Source organism: Peromyscus californicus, unplaced genomic scaffold (assembly GCF_007827085.1).
Source record: "Peromyscus californicus insignis strain IS unplaced genomic scaffold, ASM782708v3 Scaffold_1__1_contigs__length_55948999, whole genome shotgun sequence".
NCBI lineage: Eukaryota > Metazoa > Chordata > Mammalia > Rodentia > Cricetidae > Peromyscus > Peromyscus californicus.
The window spans coordinates 48,818,654-48,827,805 of record NW_026294492.1 but is presented as its reverse complement, the minus strand read 5'-3'; the positions used below and the strand labels follow the sequence as shown (position 1 = coordinate 48,827,805).

At 40.5% G+C, this 9,152-nt stretch overlaps 1 pseudogene; it reads left to right on the top strand.

Moving 5' to 3' along the window:
* Positions 1-2,463: 2,463 nt before the first annotated feature.
* LOC128115748 (rap guanine nucleotide exchange factor 5-like) lies at positions 2,464-9,131 on the top strand (annotated as a pseudogene).
* Positions 9,132-9,152: the final 21 nt, after the last annotated feature.

Below are 9,152 nucleotides of genomic sequence, written 5' to 3'. Positions count from 1 at the left end.
GGCACAGAGTTGGACTGTTCAACATTCCCTGTGGGAGGACCCTCCATTGAAATCTTTTAACCGGTTGAGAATTATTATAAGCAGGCACTGTGAAAGCAAATCTTTCTCTGTCTTTTTCTTGTAAGGATATTGAAAAGAAACAGTCTTTTAAATCAATAACTATGAGAGGCCATCCTTCTGGTAACAGAGTAGGCAAAGGAATTCCAGATTGTAGAGAGCCCATTGGCTGAGTTGCTTTGTTCATTGCTCTAAGGTCTGTTACCATTCTCCATTTACCAGATTTCTTTTTAATAACAAATACAGGAGAATTCCAAGGGCTGGTTGATTCTTCAATATGCTGAGTATTTAACCGTTCTTCTTCCAGCTCTTCTAAAGCCTGGAATTTCTCTGTTGTTAAAGGCCATTGCTGAACCCATACAGGTTTGTCTGTTGACCATTTTAAAGGTAGAGCTGTTGATGTTTTTGGAAGATTATCAGTTGTTGTGCCCTGTTCTTGTATGACATGAATGGCTTGTGACCACTAATTAGAATAATATCTTCTAATATTTCTTTCAGAAACATGTACTCGTTTATGATGTGTTTCTGAGATTAATCTGAGTATTCCATTGTTGCAACAAGTCTCGACCCCACAGGTTCATAGCTATGTTAGCCATATATGGTTTTAATTTTCCTTTCTGTCCTTCTGGACCTATACATTCGAGCCATCTTGCACTCTGTTTCACTCGAGATAATGTCCCAATTCCTAACAGTTGAATGATTACCTCCTGAAGAGGCCAAGTTGGATGCCAAAATTCTGGTGCAATTATGGTAATGTCCACACCTGTGTCTATCAGACCAGACAACAAAACACCATTTATTTTTATTGTTAATTTTGGTCTTTGTTCATTAATAGAAGTTTGCCAAAAAATTTTCTTTATGTTTTTTCCTGAATTTCCTATTGTCTCTGTTTCATCATCCTGACCAGCATGATTTATTCCAATAGGCATTTGGTTATTTAGTTGTTTTGAGTAGGGGTTTCCTCTACAACTCTAGGAAAGGTTTGAACTGGATTTACTGTGGGGGCTTGCCTCAGGCCCCTCTGGGAGTTTCCTGAAGCCTGAGGCAAAGGAATACCCTGTCTGTCCCTTGTTAATCTACATTCATTGGTCCAGTATTTTCTCTTACCACACCTGCATACTCCAGAAGGAAGGGGCATTCTGTTGCCATTGTTCCTTGAAGAAACTTTGTTTCTAGGAATGACCTGTTTACAGTCCCTTTTCAAATGTCCTTGCTTTCCACATCCAAAACATCTAACATTTCTCAAACCTTTTGAAATTGCTTCTCCTACCCACAGATCTTCCTGGTCATGAGCTTCAACATTAACCGTGTCTCTAATCAAATCTTACAAGGGTGCAGATCTTGCCTTTAACGGCCTGATTATTCTTTTGCATGCTGCATTTGCATTCACAAAGGCCAAAGATTCGATTATTATCTGACTAGCCTCTGAATTTGGGACCATTCTCTGTACTGCTGAAGTCAATCTTTGTAAGAAATCTGTGAAAGATTCTTTTGGACCCTGTATAACCTTTGTAAATGACTCAGTTTTTTTCCTGGTTCCTCAACTCTGTCCCATGCATTCAAGGCTGCTGTTTGACATAGAATTAGGGTTTGGACATCATATAAACATTGTGTTTGTGCTGAAGCATATTGGCCTTCTCCAATTAGCTGATCCTGGCAGACTTGTATTTCTTTATCCCTCCATTGTTTTTCTATATTTTTAGTCTCCTCCTTGAACCACATTTTCCACTGGAGATTTTGTCTGGGTTCAAGAACAGCCTGTGCCAGCTCCCACCAGTCCTGCGGTAGAATCCTATTACAAGTGGACCAGGTATTTAACATTTGCTTTACATATGGGGAATGCATGCCATAAGATTCTATTGCCTCCTTAAATCTTCGTAAGTCTAACATTTCAATTGGAATCCAAGTATTTTGTCCATTCTCTTCACCAGGTAGCTGCTGTATGGCTACCGGATAAATTAAGGGTGATTGTGTGAAAATAGGCTTTCTTTCTGTAACCTTATGATCCAATTTTGAAACAACTTCACTGTTAATTTCTTCTGTCTGAATTTGGATTTCTCTATAATTCATTTTTATAGGTTTAATAGGTTTTTCTAAGACTGTTATCCTGGCACTTAAATTGACTATCTTTTTAAATAGTAAAACGAGGATAAGAAAAGTAATAAACTGAATAATTCAATCAATATTAATCTTCTCATATAGTTGTCCCATTGTCAGAGTGCCTAAAATTTCAAACAAAGCCCAATTTTCTTCCAATGTACACATAAAGCCCATTTTTTAAATGTAGGAAAAAAATTTCTCTTTTAAATAGATATCTTAATTGACTTACCAAGTCTGTGTAGAACAGTAGAAATCTGAGGGAATTTCAAAACAGCCACCTGGTGTCTGAGGTGTGAATCCAGAGACAGGGAGAGAGAGAGAGAGAGAGAGAGAGAGAGAGAGTGCGTAGCCACAAGTTCTGACTTGCTTAAATCCAGCCACATTTTTCCCGCTTGAGCCCAAGTCAAGCCTTGACTTTACAGGCAGGGGCCATGTTCGGCAGGGCAGGCCTGAGATGTTTGTACCAGTGGCTTTACACAAGTAGCTCCTGCTGTGGGTCAGTTAGACCTGGGCCCAAGCTAGGGAGATGGGCCGCCCAGGCCAGAAATCGGACCTGCCGCCAAGTGGTTTTTAATGGGTTCTTGTCACGTTGGGCGCCAAATGTAGATGTAACCAACCGTCTTATTAAATAAGAAACACAGAATCAATGCAAAGAAGAAAGCCAAGAGGACAGAGCCAAGAGCTAAAACCTTACCCTTCCTCCTGCGGTGGTCTTACCTCTTCAAACCAGAGCTACTTCCTGTGTTAAAGTCTTTATATAGACTTTCGGTTCTGCCTTCTCATTGGTTGTAAACCCAACCACATGATCGCCTCGTCACTGTCTGTATAGACCTCCAGGTCTTCTATGGTTGGTATTGAGATTAAAGGCATGTGTCTCCAATGCTGGCGGTATCCCTGAACACACAGAGATCTACCTAGCTCTGCCTACCAAGTGCTGGAATTATAAGTGTACGCCACCACTGCCTGGCTTTCCTATGGCTTGCTAATAGCTCTGACCCCCAGGCAATTTTATTTATTAACATACAAATAACATTTTAGTACAAAATGAAATATCACCATAGTAAGCTGAAATAATTCTTTCTTCTGCAGGGTGCTTTTGTCATAGAGTTTTATATGGCAGCAGGATAAAACTAGTGCACACACATACATGCTAACTGCTACACAGATGCTGAATTCCAGGACAGAGGGACTCAGGATGTGTCCCAGTTGGTAGAATGGTTGCAGAGCATGAACAAAGACTATGGTTTTATCTCCAGTATCTCTTAAGTCAGAAGAGGTGGTTCGCACCTATAATCCCAGTAGTAGCTCAATGAAAGAAGCAGGATCAGGAATTGAAGGTCATCATTGGTTATCATGAGTTCAAAGCAAGCCAGGAATTAAGAGAACACAGACTCACAGGGGGTTCTAACTAATCTACTTCCTTTAAGCACAGAGGAAGAATAAGGGCAAGAAAATGCTGTGTTCTTTCAAAGGATTGTAATTTAGTCACTTGTCTCACCTGATGAAAGTGACCAGCAGGTCTTACCCTCAACTCAAATCTCCTCAGCAGAAGCATTTCTGTTAAAACAGATAATATGAGTTCTCTAGAATGCCAGCAACTGTGTCTAATTCATCTTGAGCTTTCTTTAATGCCAGATAAACTTACTCCCCTTGGGGTAGAGGTAGAAAGCAGATGAAGTTTGGGTTGAATGTATATAGTTGACCAGGGCATGTTCATACCAAGGATTCCAATGTCTCATACCCATGGGAATGGCAAAGTCTTTCCCTGTTCAGTCTTGAAGAAAAACAAAAGCCCTCCCGAGGACCACATATCAATGCTGACAGCATGTAAAACTTGCAATCACAACTTCCTTCTCCAGGCCAACTACAATCTGACCCAGCTTCCCTAACAAAGACACTACCACACAACACCAAAAAGATTAACACTGTGCTTGATGGTTTTATGTCAACTTGACACAAGATGAAGTCATTTGAGAGGAGGAATCTCAAATTTTAAAAAAGTCTCCAAAAGGTCTATTTGTGGGCAAGCCTATAGGACATTTTCTTAAATAATGATTGATAGGGGAGGGACCAGAGGGACCAGCCCATCGTGTTTGGTGCTATCCCTGAGCTGGTGGTCCTAGTTCCTATCAAAAGACTGGCTGTGCAATCCCATAATGCACAATCTGGTAAGCAACCCTCCACAGCCTTGCATCAGCTTTTGCCTAATGTTTCCTGTTCTCACTGTCCCTGATGATCTGTTATATGGAATTGTGAGCAAAATAAACCCTTTGCTCCCCAGGTTGCTTTTTGTCATGGTGTTTTATCACAACAGTAACCCTAAGACACCTGGCTTCCCCATTTAGCTGTATAAAATACCTCAGCTCCTCAGTTCAGATTCAGATGTATTAAAGCACACACATACACAACACACGCACACACAACACACACACACACACACACACACACACACGTACACACACACACACACACACACACACACACACACACACACACACACACATTCACACATGCTGAGTTTCCTTAGTTGCCAGGCTACAGCTGGTGTGCCTCCATAAGAGGCCATGGACCTACTAAATGCAAACTTTCCTGTATGTGTATCTTTCATTTCTTCATTCCATGCTACTCAATTAAGGTTAATATGTAAGCAAAATGAACAATAAACCTTTATTCATAACTCCATCCTCACCCATTAGGTGCAAGCAATACTTCAAAAATCAGGACCATGAACAAACGCTGCCCTTGTAAGATCTTCAGACAAAGGAAGTTCTTGTGTTTCCTTAAGTGATTGGAGCTATCTGATTACAGCATCATCGACAAAAAGGTCTCAAGGTCTTGGGATTGCACCGTAACACTAGCCATCCATGAACACCAGTCATCCATCCTCACCAGCATCCAGAGTTGTAATTGAGAAGCCATAGAGAGAAAGAAGGGCATACTAAGAAACCAGAGCTCCTTTTAATCACTATAGCTCTGTAGTAGAGAGGTCAGAGATGGTGATAACTCTAAAGGTGACTTTATTGTACAGGATGGTTTTAGCTATTCTGGGCTTTTTGTTTTCCCATATGAAGTTGAGTATTGTTCTTTCCAGGTCTGTGAAGAATTATGTTGGGATTTTGATGGGGATTGCATTGAATCTGTAGATTGCTTTTTGTAAGATTACCATTTTTACTATGTTAATCCTACCTTCTCAAGAGCATGGGAGATCTTTCCATTTTCTGATATCTTCTTCAATTTCTTTCTTCAGAGACTTAAAGTTCTTGTCATACAGGTCTTTCACTTGCTTAGTTAGAGTTACCCCCAAGGAATTTTATATTATTTGTGGGTATTGTAAAGGGTGATGCTGCTCTGATTTCTTTCTCAGCCCAATTGTCATTTGTATATAGGAGGGCTACTGAGTTTTTTTGAATTAATCTTGTATTCTGAAACATTACTGAAGGGGTTTATCAGTTGTAGGAATTCCCTGGTAGAATTTTTGGGGTCATATCATCTGTAAATAGTGCAAGTTTGACTTCTTCCTTTCCAATTTGTATCCCCTTGATCTCCTTTTGTTGTCTTATTGCTCTAGCTAGATCTTCAAGTACTATATTGAATAAATATGGGGACAGTGGACAGCCTTGTCTTGTTCCTGATTTGAGTGGAATGGCATTCAGTTTCTCTTCATTTAATTTGATGTTGGCTGTTGGCTTGGTGTAAATGTACTTTATTATGTTTTGGTATGTTCCTTGTATTCCTGATCTCAGAAACCTTTATCATGAAAGGGTATTGGGTTTTGTCAAAGGTATGTAGAATGAAAAAAAATCTTAAAAAAAAAGTCATATTCAACAAATATTTGTTTAAATTTTGGGGGAAAAAGCCAGAGCTATGCCAGGCATGGTGTGACTTAAAAATGCGGGAGCCTAAGTCTGCAAGACCACTTTTGTAGGCTCTGAAGGACTGTCTTTGAGAAAAAGGAGGAAATGAGAATTCCTCCTGCTAGTTCACAGGCAGGATGTTTATTAGCTCCAGGGAAGTATCTTGGGGAGGAGCATGGAAGAGCAGAACACAGCACATGGAGCTCTGTCCAGACATCAGATGAACTGGTGCTGAAATGAGCTTCACATTGTTTAGCCAGGTGGCCACATCTTCCACCTGGGTTGACATCAGGGTAAACCTTCATGACCTTGGACTAGGATGCTACCTGCAGCTGAGGCAAACCCTGAAAGTAGCTTGGAAAGCAAGTATGTCCACTAAGGTTCCTCTTAAGAAGGAAGAGCAGAAACCAGTAAGAGAAAGCAACTGTAAGCCAGACCCTAGCATAGGACTCAGAGCTGGCCTTGTCATCTGCCCTCTTGTTCATAGGAACTCTGAGATAAGACTGCATCCTCTGCAGAAAAGCATAGCATATTGGTACTTGCCTATTTGCCCAGGTATCTAACCTTTTTGAAAACTTGTCTGCAGCTTGGGTGGCATGAAAGTGAGCTGACAGAAAGAGCCCTTCTACTAATATTTTCAGGGTATATCAGCATGTTACAGCAAAATAAACTTTATCTTGTAATCATTTGTAAGTGAGTCAGCAGGATCATATTGGAGGTAAAGTTTGCAACTCTGTTGACATCTAGGAAATCCAATACTGGCAATACAAGAAGGGTTCCAAAAAAACGTTTTCATAGTCACTCAAAAACAAGAATTCTAATCTGCAAAAATGCATGAGAGGTTCCTTTCATCTCTTAATTGTATTATCCTGGCTTGTAGTATGTCTACAAATCTGTATTTGTATTTCTATATGAATCTTTCATAATTAATGTGCTAATTATGTTTAATAGTATTTTTCCTACTGCACTGAGTACTGCTAAACTAATTTTCTTAACACTTTTAGGGTTTTCTAGTTGTACATGACCATGCTTGTTGCATTATTTCTATTTGTAGATTTTCACTGGTGAATGAGTATTTTAAAGGTGGATAATAGTTGAGTATTACTATTGGTGTGTGTGTTTGTTCTTTTAGGATCAATCTTCAGATGAATCTACACTTCTAGCACTAGTTTTGACAAATGCAATGCATATGGGGGTTTTCTAGGCTGGACTTTATAAGGTACATTAATTAATGCCTTATAATGAGGAACTAATTTAACAAAACTGTGAACAAAGTGTTTTATCTTTAATATCAATTTTCTGATAGACAAAAGTTTTGAGGAAAATTTGTGGGTTCATTACATGTTTTATACTATGATTTTCCAAGAGAGATGAAACATTTATATATATTTACTCATAAAAAGGAAAGAAGTGGGACTGCAGAGCTCTTAGCAGCCAGATGGACTCAGTTACCAGGGAAAGGACAAGGATGGTAAGATCTTTTAGCCTTTAGGGGATGTCTTTGTTAGGCACCGTTCACAATGGACAGCTCCCGCCTGCGGGTCTTTGAACCCCATCTAGAGAGGAAAGATTCTGAGGCACTCTCTGGGCGCCAGCTGCCCTTGCCTACCTTCGATGTGCCTTATTTCAAATACATCGATGAAGAAGATGAAGACGATGAATGGAGTAGCCGCTCACAGTCTTCCACTGAGGATGACTCAGTGGACTCTCTGCTCTCTGACAGGTACATGGTGGTGTCCGGGACCCTGGAGAAGATCTTGGAGCACCTTTTGAATGACTTGCACCTGGCAAAGGTCTAGCACAAAGAAACAGAGATGCTCCTTGATGACTTCCCTCTCACATATACAGTATTCATGACAACTGATGACCTGTGCCAGGCACTGTTAAGACACTATTCTGCTAAGAAGTATCAAGGGGAAGAAGAAAACTCAGACATCCCTTGTCGGAAGCGTAAGGTCTTACATCTGGTTTTGCAGTAGATTGCTCTGTACAAAGACTGGTTACATGAAGATGAACATTCAAAAATGTTTCTAAAGACCATATACAGGAATGTGCTTGATGACGTCTATGAATATCCAATTCTTGAGAAAGAATTGAAAGAATTTCAGAAGATACTTGGGATGCATCATCATCACACTGTCGATGAGTATTCACCACAAAGGAAGAATAAAGCCCTTTTCCATCAATTCAGTCTTAAGGAGAACTAGCTCCAGCACAGAGGAGCTGTGGCCGAAACAGAGGAAATTTTTTGCCATGTGTATATAATGGAGCACTCCTATGTCAGTGTGAAGGCAAAAACTTCCAGTACAGCCCAGGTAATCCTGAAGGTGGTGGCTGAGAAGCTGCAGCATGCTGAAGAGGATCTGGCTCTGGTGGCCATCATGTTTTCTGGAGAAAAGCATGAAATTCAGCTAAATGACTTGGCCATTTTCAAATACCTGGAGGCATCAGGTCAGATATTTGTCTACCAGAAAGATCTAGCAGACACTTTGAATCCTTTCGCAGAAAATGAGGAATCACAGCAAAGTTCGATGAGGATTTTGGGAATGAACACTTGGGACCTTGCTCTGGAATTAATGAGCTTTGATTGGAGTCTGTTCAACTCAATCCATGAGCAAAAGCTGATCTACTTCATGTTCAGCAAACAGGGAAGTGGGGAGCACACAGTCAACCTTAGCCTTCTGCTCCAGAGATGCAACAAGGTCCAGCTCTGGGTGGCCACAGAGATTCTGCTCTGCAGCCAGCTGGGCAAGCTCGTGCAGCTGGTGAAAAAGTTCATCAAGATTGCTGCTCACTGCAAAGCTCAGCAGAACCTGAACTCTTTCTTTGCTATCATGATGGGTCTCAACACTGCCTCTGTCAGCCGGCTGTCCCAGACCTGGAAGAAAATTCCTGGGAAGTTTAAGAAACTTTTCTCTGAACTTGAAAGCTTAATGGATCCTTCCCTAAACCACAAAGCCTACAGGGATTTATTCAAAAAGATGAAAGCTGCCAAAAATCCCTTTCATGCCCTTATTGCTTAAAGATGTAACATTTATTCATGAAGGAAATAAAACATTCTTAAATAATCTTGTCAACTTTGAAAAGCTGCACATGATTGCAGACACTGTCCAAATGCTGAGACACTGCAGAAGTAACCAG